We start from the raw sequence: 12,558 nt of genomic DNA, 5'->3' as shown, positions 1-12,558 counted from the left end.
TCAAATCCTGGTGGATCTGTTTTTACCCAAAGCTGGGATTCTTCAAAGGGATTTACCCTTTTTCTTCGCATTTTAGCTGTAACAAGCAAAAATTAAATAAATCTTTAAAACTAAGATGAAATGCAGCTTTTTATAAATTAATAAATTCCAGAAATATATTTTTTCTGAGAAAGAAGAGGATACATAATTTTAAAGGAGGGGACAGTTCCTTCATAGATACTTCCGGCAAGCTCATGAAAAAAAAACCCACCCAGGATATCTTTTCATAGTATGTTGGAAAGACATTAGAAGCGATTGATACAAATAATGGAGTACCACACCAGTATGAAAATATAATTTTTTCTCCTTTTTTGATGGAAAAGCCTGATTGTTATAAACACTGACACAATATTAAAGCGGGAAAATTTTACGTCACAGGGGCTTCAAAGCATAAACTTAAGAAAGATAATTTCTCATCATGCTCATTGGTCAACTTGGCTTGAGGATATCATACAAAAAAATTCAAGTTAATTAAGAAACATCATAGTTTCAAGTGAGAAAAGTTTACAAAATAATTCAATTGATAACGAAACCTCCCTCTGCGTGTATAAAAATTGCTACAACACTAGTTCACCTATCTTTTTTTAAAATATACGCTTGTATAATATATTTTTTCTTACTTCTGTTGCCTTTTTTTTTTCAACATTGATCCATTTGATAAATTAACCTTCATATTTAATTTTCATTTAATTCTTTGAATCATAAAATGATTGCACTACTCAATTACATTTGTAGATGATTTGAAAGCACCTTCCTTACATGGTGACATTTTTGAGCTCTTAAATTAGTCTCATCGTTTTATCAACAGTTACCAAGTCAAATTTGCTGCAATTGATCATAATGATTGAATGTCCATCTGTCTTTCATTTTGCCATTGCAAGTTAAATGCATTTGTTTTATCTACAGCCGACTTAGATAGACTGTTCAATTGTTAAAATGACAGATGTCCTAAGAACCCACTTTAAAGAGACAGTACAGCGCATCTTATAAAAAAACGACTTGAAAAAATTCATCAAAATTGATAACTACGTATAACCCATACATTTTTGCATCACTATGTGTTACATGGTTCAGCCTTCTATACTATTAGGAATAAGTATTGACAGTAACAAAACACATGCAGGGCTCGCGAAGATGCTTGTGGACATTTTTGTTGATAAAAATATGTCTCCTCTACTTCTCCTAGGTAATAATTGCTCAAAGTGTAAAAAATAACCACAGTTATTGTTTTGTAAGCAAGAATTTTGCGTTTTTATCAAACAAGTTGCTACAACCTAAATTCATTTTTGTAAATGAGGCCTCTTGAGATGTTATTTGACAAATTTATGTATGTTCATTTTATAATGAACCGAAATTGGTAAACCATTAATAAATTATTGAGAAAGTGATATTATGTTCCGTTTAGAGAGTCCCTTTAACCTCTTACATGATGACCGTAGTCGGACGAAGATCTTGTAGTGTTCAGCATGTGTTAATTACTGTCAATCAAAGTCCACGTGCAAATCAATGACATAAGATTATTCCAGTTTGTACGTCCATTAAATTTCCAGAAGCTTATAATTACGTTAACTAGGTATGTGAAAGGGATTTTTACGTATTTCACCTATTACAATAAACGATATATCTTATTTCCTAACAATATAATACTAGGTAAATCTAAAGTTATTCACACATGTGTTTTCAGCTGTACTGTCTCTTTAACAATAGAATTCGTCCCATATACTTGCTTCCCAGCGAATAACAAATTATATTACACTCTGTATCTCGCCTTAAATTTCATATGATATGTCTCGAATACCTACAATGTTGCTCTTTTATAATCCCATTTTACCATATTAACTGTTTTTACAACGAAATCACTGCCACTTTTAACACCTTGTTTACTGCCACTTTTAACATCTTGTTTGAAAATTCGCTATTTTCGGTCACCATGTTGATGATAAAATTGGAGACATTCCGAGTGCGATTTCCAAAAAAATGTCAGGCAAATTCAAACATAATACACATACTGCTTCTTTTAACATCATGTTTGAAAATTCGCTGTTTTCGGTCACTATGTTAACGATAAAATTGGAGACATTCCGAGTGCAAAATGGCAGGCAAATTCGAACATGTATATTAACAAAATGCCTTGGTACAACTCATTAAATGGATATTATGTAGACTTATCTACAAATGCATGTTCAAATAGGTTTATGTTCAAAAATGTATTTTACCCCTGCAGATTATTTTAACAGACTTAAAATCGACACGAAACAGATCCGCTTCACGGCTGCTACATTGAAAGTATATAGGACAAATTCTTAATGTGACCAGAGCGTAGCATGGTCACGGTAAGATTTTTCTTTCTACAGACGACTGAACCAGTGCTAGTCTACTGCAAAACAGATTGATTATAATATATATATTATATATGACTAGAGAGAATACATTTAGTGATAATACACATACTGCAAATAAATAAAAAATTACTTTTATAGTATATATGACTTTCTGTATCCTGTTTCTTGGGCATGTAAATTATTGCTTGGGTTGGTTCAGCTCATTGATACACCTGCCTGGAATTACAGTCAACTCGTAACCAAACTGACTCGTACCCAAACAGACTTGTAATCAGATTGTTGATTAAAAAATGACTTAAATTATAATATTATTATGCCTGCCTTCAAAAAGTGAGAAGAATTTATAAATTTGTCAACCTAATTAATCCGTTTTATAAGAAAAGGTTGCATGTAAACGGAAGTTTTCTATCAAATGTTGATATAGTGACCTCCATGGCAAACTTATAGGAGATCTCAAAAATTTTACATTCATTTATCTCATAATTTCTTAATTATTGTGATCATATTGAAACCTAACGTTAACATGTTATCTTTTACAGTTACAACCTAAGTATCATTGTTTACCACTGGAGCAATGGATCATTTGACTGTTTTGGTACGAGTCGGTTTGGGTAATCGACTGTATCACTGTTTATGTCCTCATTTAAAACAATATCATCATAGCCAAATATATGGCATTCTGCTGTTAAGTAGTTGCTTGAGGCACCATACACGTAGTAGAGAAATTTCGAACTGAGTAAATGAAGGTTAGGCCTATATACAATGACATTCGCTTATTTTAACTCGTCTTACCTTGTCTATTAATTAAAACATTTGCATGACATTTTATGAAGAACAATTTTTTTTAATGAATAACAAACCTTATTTCTTTAACATGTTCAAAACTTAAAACGTTGAAGCTGAAAGCACGTTGTCTGGTATTTTCACTACGGGTGTTTTCGTCCAACCTCATTTAGCCATAAGAATTGTTAATGTTAGATTAACACTCACATAAATTCCATAACTGTGTGATATGTAAAACGAATTTTAAAAAAAACCCAAAATAAAACAAATCCACACCAGCGACACTGCACTCCGCAGTCCGCTGCTCGATTTACCTAGCTTAGGCCTACTTGTACATATTTAGGATTTATTTAAAGTTAAAAAAACGAAAAATTTGTAATATTAATTTTGCTAAATTTTCGTATCATGACGTGTAGAAATATTCAAAACAATTGTATTTCTAAAAATCTATAATATATGTGTTTCTACAACAAAACAATAAATAAAAAGTTAGACCTCTTTGATTGGGTTCGAATACCGGAACAATATTGGAATTTTTTTTACTACATATTTCTTTTAATTACAATAAAAAGAATCTGTATATGGTTAATTTAATTATGACAGAATAAAGTTTTTCAAACGCTTGTTTATGTCATAATTTGCATGCATGTTTAATTTTTTCAACAATACTTAGTAGTGATGTCCCCGTTATAGACTTGAATTATAAACATTTTCTACTGAACAAGGGATTTCAAAACAATGTACACATCAATGTAGAAAGTTGTTTTTATAACCCCTTTTTAATGAAATAACAGGGTATGACGTTTTCAAAGATACATGCACATGTACAGGTTGTTAAAAGCCAAAAAAAAAAAAAAAAAATACACACATGTACATGTTTTTGTACTGATAAATCTGTTCCATCTTTTTATGTAGACGTTTATCTAGATACTAAATTCATGTCGGTATGTTAATTCAAAATACAGAATATATGGTCAGCTAAAATTCTTCCTAACTTTATTTATAAAAATTAAATGGTGGCCGCCATGTCCGATAGAAGTTCGCATAAAATGTGTATTACTTTTGCGCAGCAAAGATAATTGTCCCTAAATTTACCTTGAAAGAGTGAGAAGTTGGAGTCATATGCATGCTAGCCCCCCCCCCAACCCCCCCCCCCCCCCCCCCACGGATTAGGAATTCCATAATTTGGGGGGAAAAAATTTTGGTAGGTAAGAGTATCTGTTTGGAAGTATAGGTATAACCCCCCCCCCCCCCCCCCCATGGATTAGGATTTTTATGATTTTGGGAATTAGTTTTTTTTCCTCAATATTTCTGAGGATATTAGTCTAGCCCCCCCCCCCCCCCCCCCACACACACTTTCAATTTGCTTCCAACGCCAGTGAAATTTGACTCTCCAAGCGATACGGATTTTTGGAAGTTGATTTTAATCAACTGTCCTATGCAGTTACTCTGACAAACTGAAAGTGAAACAGTGTTTGGACCTAAGCACAAATCACCACCACTGACAAGACTTACATGTAGTTCTTGAAAATAATAGAAAAATTCGATGTAATGTATGCTGAAGCATTATTTTTCAAGGAAACTGATCTATAAACACTTTGAATATATAGCCAGATTTTATATAATACGAACAAATTAGATATTTTTGTAGTCTCATGTATTCCTACGCCAGAGTTAGTCTCGTTCAACCAAACGCTCGGCTGTCTCCGTAAATCTCCGACAAGCAAAGAGGCTCTCTTGCTTGTCGAAGATTAACGGAGACAGCCGACCGTCTTCGATATGAATAGTGCTTGGATCTATACTATTTTTAGAATTGTTTCAATTACTAATACATAGTTTAAAATCCATCTTTAAATATTACACAACATGATTCATATGCATGGGGTTTCTCGAAATTCTTGTCAGAAAAGTCTAAAAATCCATATTATAAAAAAGTGCGTAATTCAAATACAGACTAGAAACTAATTGCCATGCAAGATAAAATGATTTTTAAAATAAATGATAATCGATAAAATCATGCAACTCCCGTCAGTACTTCAGTACTTTGATTAAAGGTCGGTTCCACGTTAGGGAATCATTCCGCCTAGCTTTTTGCAACACCCCCTTTAAAAAGTGGATGTTAAAATTTTTAGTAAAATATTACACCCCCCCCCCCCTCCCAGCATTTTGTGAATAAAAAATATAATCATATGTGCCAATGTCATTCGGTAATGAGGTTTTTATGTGTTTTTATATTCATACATACAGACATACGACATTTTAGTAAACATAGTTACATAATGATTCATCTCACTAGTCTGAATTACATGCACCTGAAGTATGGATGGTGCTAACACCCCCTACCATCATATGTTTTTTTCTGGCCGGGGTATTTTTATGAAAAGGTGTGTATTTCCTGCTTACACATTCCCATTATATTGATTAATGTAGTTATTTAAATTTTTTTATCGTGTTTTAAAAAATTGCCATATACCGATAATAAAAAAAACACACAAGATAAATATAATATATATATATATATATATTATAATAATCAAACAAGGGGTCCCTTCTTATTCTCTAAGTTATTACAGCATAACCTAAGAAATTTTGGCGAGCGGTACGTCAGGACGATCGTTAATACAGGTCTCTTCGCCTTAGATTCCACATTTTGCCTTTTATTTGTCGCAGTGACGCGTTAACTAACCCGACTCAGCTTCACGTCTAAAGAAGGTCGCGACCTTACAAACTTGCATTTGTATTACTGATCGTGTAATAGAATTCTGTCCTTATTTAATACACGTATTTTTTAAATATACAATATTATCTGTACAAAGACTTTATTATCATAATACCAAAAGATATGGTGTAGAGTAGTAGCTTGAGGCGCCATGCATGTAGTAGTGTAGAGAAAATTCGAACTTTATAAGTGTCAATACATTAAATCAAAGATTGGCCTAATATACATGCATAGCGATTATCGTCCATTTTAGTCCGTCTATTCTCAGCTATTAACTATAAAAAAAATTGCATGCTACTATAAGAAGAACAATTTTAAAATGAATATCGCGTATCAAATTTTTTTTTTAATATATACTAGTAGGTGTCGACTTGTCAATCAGTAATGAGGTTTTATGTGTTTTGAAACTCAAGTACATGTACTATGCATTTCATACATTCATTAAATACGATATTTCAGTGAACATACCCTTAATTCTTTGATACATCACAGTGTCATCAGAAATGTATCCTAAAGGTCGTTTATAAATCACCGCGTATATCCATTGCACAATAACATCCGGTGTTCCGTTTACGCATGCGCGGATTTTTCTGTGTAAAGATGGAAAATACAGCAGAAAAATACACACACACTGTGTAAAAAAAATCAGGAAATCGGTTCCAAAGTAACACTCATATTTTTTTTATTTTTTCTGATGTAATTTAGTGAGAGGAACACGAAAATGACGTTATTTCAACTGAACACCTGAGTTCGGGTGTTCATTTGATTTTCAGGTGATAAGTTGATTGGTGTGTAAACTTGGTATTCGGCCAACTTCACTGGGCTTACACACACACACACACACACACACACACACACACACACACACTTGTTTCAAGTTATATATAATTCTACTACAGTTATTGCCGAGATCAAAGAGATGCCGCGGACATTATTCTCCAATATACCACGAACGTCATCAGTAAATTATCAGATCAGAAATACCTATTTGTCTCGCACTGACTATGAAAGTACAACTTCAAACCGTAAAAAGTTTTAAAACCATGTCAGTTTCACGTGTTAGTTCCAGTCAAAACGATGTTTATTGCCTCAAATGTTTATTTTTAAGAGATCAATGCGGCTGTTCCTTGCACCTCCCTAGCATTTTTTCACTGCATGTTTTTACATAAAATATATATCGTGTAGTAGTAATAATCGTATTAAATTGCCTTTATAATACTAGGAACATGATTCAAAGATATTTTATAAATAAGATAAGAGTATTAAAAAACCAAAGAAATTTCTGTCGTCTGCATGTGATTCCTTTGATCGATACACATGTAAACATTACCAACAAAACCATTGGGGTTACACGGAACAGCCGTCAAAATGACCTAGATCGTCCCTTTATAGGAGAAACGATCCGTAGAAATACTGGGCAGTTAGTAGAATAGAAATAAAGTTCTTGTTATCGTGAATGTTGCAGGATAACCTCCTCGGTCTCGAAATGTTGTTTGAAATATAAAAGCCTCGGCTAACGCCTCGGCTTTTATATTTCAAAACAACATTTCTCGACCTCGGAGGTTATTCTTCAACATTCACGAAAACTCGTACTTTATTTCTTAAATATATATATAATTTCCCAATGCAACAAAAAATAAATCGGCACAGTTTTAAATAATTTACGAATAATTTAAAAATAATAAATATCCAGAATAAAATCACAAAATGATCCTATTTACTGCAAACATTTTCGCCATTCCTGGCTCTTCAGGCAGTTATGTACGCCATTCCTGGCTCTTCAAGCAGTTATGATTAAATTTCGTAGTTCATCACTTATAGGGGCATGGTCACGATTTTGGTCAAATTCTATTTTTTTGTTTTTAGCTCACCTGAGCTGAAAGCTCAAGTGAGCTTTACTGATCACTTTTTGTTTGTCGTCCGTCTGTCTGTAAACTGTTCACATTTTCAACATCTTCTCAAGAACCACTGGGCCAATTCTAACCAAACTTGGCACAAAGCATCCTTAGCCTAAGGGCATTCAAATTTGTGAAAATTAAGGACCACGCCCTTTTGCAAAGGGAAATAATTATGAAATTATGAAAATTTTCGAGAAAGAATCTGGGGGAATAAGCCGAGGCAAAAAACCACATAGGTTCATTAAAAAAAATATTTTATTTCTAGCAAATTTCACTTTCGTTACATTTATTAAACATATGTGATCATATACATTCAGTGCTGCCATAACCCACAAAAAGAAACTTCACATTTAATTGATATTAAGACAACAAAATAGTTATATGCTAATTTGGCAAAAAAATGATATAGAAATCGGATGTTCAAATTATATTATTTCATAGAGTGGGTCATCGTACCATTTTTTAGAGAACGAATAATGCTAACACATATCAAAGTCTATCTTTTTCAATTTTCCAAAAAATGGTACGAAAACCCACTCTGTATATGGTAAAAAGTAAGTTTTCTTCTTTTAATTTTTAAGATTGGTCTTTAAATGACTAAGTCCAGTCGTTTGAGTAAAACTGATAACAATAGAATCAGCTATATTATATCATCTAAACAAGAGAATCGGTGGTGTAGCGGTAAGCGAGGAGTTCTTTAAACAAATGTAATTGAAAAAGAGGATGTTCGAATCGTACGCGTTATGGTTTTTTTTTATCTTTTTGTTTACATTGTTAGAATGTAATTTTCTTTTTTTACTTAATAATATACATTGTTAAAATGTAATTTTCCTTTTTTTCTTAATAATAAAAATTTGCTTGTAATAACTTGAAATTATTTGATATGTGTTTTCTACTACTTTTATAAAATATAAAATGTATGTTATTCTCTTTGAGATTGCACAATTTCATATTGTAAACAAATGTTTGTTGTGCATGCAAGAAACAATTAAATGGCAAGATAAAACGTTCCATCTTTTAATCCTTGAGAGTTTTGTTAACACAACAAAGACATACGCTGGACAAAAGCATGTAATTGTGCACAAAATGCAGAATACAAGCTAAGTCAAATGTACAGTATGCGCCTAAAGAAAATTCAACGATTAACTAGGCATGTATTTCACTTCCAATTGTATCGGCAGGAAAATCACTTTACAAATGCGTCTTTTGTTGTGGAAGAAAATAGCATAGTAGTTCTACCAAAAGACACAAAGACCACTAGGACCAATGACCAACACAAAGTTTGACCAGTGACATATGCAAGCCCCCTTGTTATACGTTACTGGTTTGACTATCGCTGTCTTCCGTGTGGTATATATCAACCGGGAGGGGGTGGGCTTAGGAGGACTATGCCCCTCCCCCCACTTTTTGCAAATTAATACATAGCAAAGACTTTTTTTTTGCTTGTCAAAATTTTTTATATGACAATACTGTCCACCGTTTAAATGCCCAGTTAACTCGTTCGTTTATTACTTCTTACAAGACGTATGAGAGGGTCGTGGGCATTTGCAATGGCTTATCCCCCCAGATTCTTTTCAAAACTATTTTTCTCACGAACCATAAGACCAGGAAAGCTGAAACTTGTGTGAAAGCATCCTCAGGTAGTGTAAATTCAAAGTTGTAAAAATCATGACCCTGGGGTAGGGTGGGGCCACAATGGGGGGTCGAAGTTTAACATAGGAATATATAGAGTAAATCTTTAAAAATCTTATTCTCAGAAACTAATCAGCCAGGAAAGCTGACACTTGTGTGAAAGCATCCTCAGGTAGTGTAGATTCAAAGTTGTGAAAATCATGACCCCCGAGGGTAGGGTAGGGCCACAATGGTGGGTCGAAGTTTTACATAGGAATATACAGAGTAAATCTTTGAAAATCTTCTTCTCAGAAACTAATCAGCCAGTAAAGCTGAAACTTGTGTGCAAGCATCCTCAGGTAGTGTAGATTCAAAGTTGTGAAAATCATGATCCCCAAGGGTAGGGTGGGGCCACAATGGGGGGGGGGGGAGTCAAAGTTTTAAAATGGAATATATAGAGTAAATCTTTAAAAAGTTTCTTCTCAGAAACTAATCAGCCAGATATTCTTTATAATTGTTAAGACTTTGGCCCCAGGACAATTCTTTGGCCTCACAAGAAGGTTCAGAGTTTGATGTAGGTTTATATCCCATATATAAACTATTGTTAAGGATCTTTTTGAGAACTGCAATACTCATCATGTGATATGACTATAAAATCATCTCCTGTTAGAAAAGGGACTAATGATTATAAACATAAGAATATACAGGGGGGTGGATTTTATTTATACAGGATCTACATGTATTATTGTACATTGTCCAGATAGTTTGCATTGTGACTCCATTAAGCTGATTTTATCATACCTATTGTTCCTCAGGTGAGCGATGTGGCCCATGGGCCTCTTATTATTATTTACAAAAATATGCCTTTCTTATGAACAAATAAAATTTGAGAGTCGTTCGTAGAGTTACAAGCAAGATACAGGGCTCACAATTCATGTAAACAAGGCTCGTGCCTGTTTTTGTTTACATAGGTTCAATTTACCAGTAAAAAATCTTTTTCCAGCTCGTTATAACTCAACTAATGACACTCAAATTCCGGTTGCCTATTAAAAATGCCTTTCTGAAGCATTATAAATATTAAAACCTGAAAATTAATATTTGACCAAAATCGTGACCATGCCCCTTTAACAAGATATTGATGTTTATAGCATGATATATATACGTAACATCGCCGCGTCGTGAATTTACGGGGTTTTTTTTGTTTGTGAGTTGATTTTAATCAACTCTCCTATGCAGTTACTCTGGCAAACCGAAAGTAAAAAGGTGTTTGGACCTAAGCACAAATCATCACCGCTGACAGGTCTTAGTTCTTGAAAATAATACAAAAATTCGATGTAATGTATGCTGAAGCATTGTTGTTCAAGAAAACGTATCTATAAACACTTTGAAAATAGTCAGACTTTATTTAATACGAACAATTTAGCTATTTTTGTAGTCTCATGAGCGTACGCTCTGAAGGAAAGTTAAAACAAGGTTCTTACGCCATGAGCTACTAGTATATATATCATAAAGCTACGTTCATGATTTCTTGAAGAGACCTCGACAAACTGATAGCATATTAAATAATATCCAATATATTAATCAATCGATTACAAAAAAAGTAATTAGTTACTTTATGAAAAAAAAGGAAAAAATGTAAAATAGAGCATCGTGGCTAATTTTCATAGAGTACTAAATTACGATATTCTACTAGAACGCCAAAGATCTAGAAATGACGTCGCTAGCGTGCGGCGGCTATCCTTGTTTCACGCTCTACAAAATATATTATCTTCAATAATATCTATCATAATGCATTAAAATTTTCAGATTTGAATTGAATTAGGTAAATATCTCAAAGCACACGTTTTTGTCACTTTACGTGAATTTTTAACGATTTTATCGCATCCGTGACATTACTTTTGGATCAACCCTCGTATAAGACGTTTTGAACTCGTGTTTGAACTCGTAGAAATTGTGAGTATTCTTGCATTAATCGTAAATTTTCGATTGATGGTTTGCCTTTTCTGCCTAAAATCCCAAAAATTTCAGAGTTTGTGGGGTGTATTATTCAGTCCATGTTAGATCTTCTTGAAATCTTCCAACTTTTAGATCGCTTTTTAGCATCACCCGAAGACGCGCGCCAGGATGTTTTATAATGACGAATACTTTTGTTTTCCCTTTATTTTTTAGTCATTCGCACGTTTTCCCCCTAAATTTGCGTAAATAAATGAAAAATTTCATCTGTGCTGTTTTTTTTTAGAACAGTGAAATAAAAGACTAACGTACAAAATAAAAAATATTAAAATTAGCCATCAAGTAAACGGCAGGCGTTTAGATTATCTAGGTACATGGTTTTTACTGATTTATTGTTTATCAGGTTTTTTGATGAAAATGATCATTTCTCTAGTTAGAAAATATGAAATATAAAAGAAAATATTAAAATCACCCATCAGGTAAGCGGTAGCTATTGTCTTGTACAAAGGGAAAGGTACATTTAACAATAGATAATAGTAATATTATTAAAATACTAATACAACTATGTTATATTTCGAGACTGGGCGTCTACCCTTATATCTTATTCGTATATATCGAATGTTGAAGTTCTGGTTTAAATTATTACAGACAGAAAATTGTATATTAAGAGCTGCTTATGGCTTGTCATATTGTATTTGTGAAAACGAAAAGCAAAATTATCAAAGCTGGGCAAAATTTATTTAGGACCAATTATGTAATCTGGGACTTGGCTACATGTGGATTGGTCAAAGTAATTTAAACAGTCGTATTTGTCTACCAATTATTCAGAAAAGACTTAAAGACAACTTTATTCAAACGCTGCATGGCAAGATGCAAATAGAAACAAAATGTTTTATTTACAAGCACTTAGTTGATAATTTTTGCTTACAATATTATTTAGAAAAATCAATACCAAGGTTGTATAAGAGGCCCAAGGACCACATTGCTCACCTGAGCAACAATTGCCTTAATTCTGATCAAATTAGCATTACAGTATCAAAATATCTTGACATTGAACTAAGTACAGTAGATCTTGCTAAAAATTTGAAAATCTGCCAATTTTTATCCACCTCTTTTTTTGGGGTATATACCAAGCCCCTTTTGTTGTTGTACCTGTAAGAAGATTTTTCTCTATTCCTATATACCCCCCCCCCCCATTTCGTGGCCCCACTTT

The sequence above is a fragment of the Magallana gigas genome, chromosome 7, assembly GCF_963853765.1.
Source record: "Magallana gigas chromosome 7, xbMagGiga1.1, whole genome shotgun sequence".
NCBI lineage: Eukaryota > Metazoa > Mollusca > Bivalvia > Ostreida > Ostreidae > Magallana > Magallana gigas.
Note: the sequence above shows the minus strand (reverse complement) of the source record.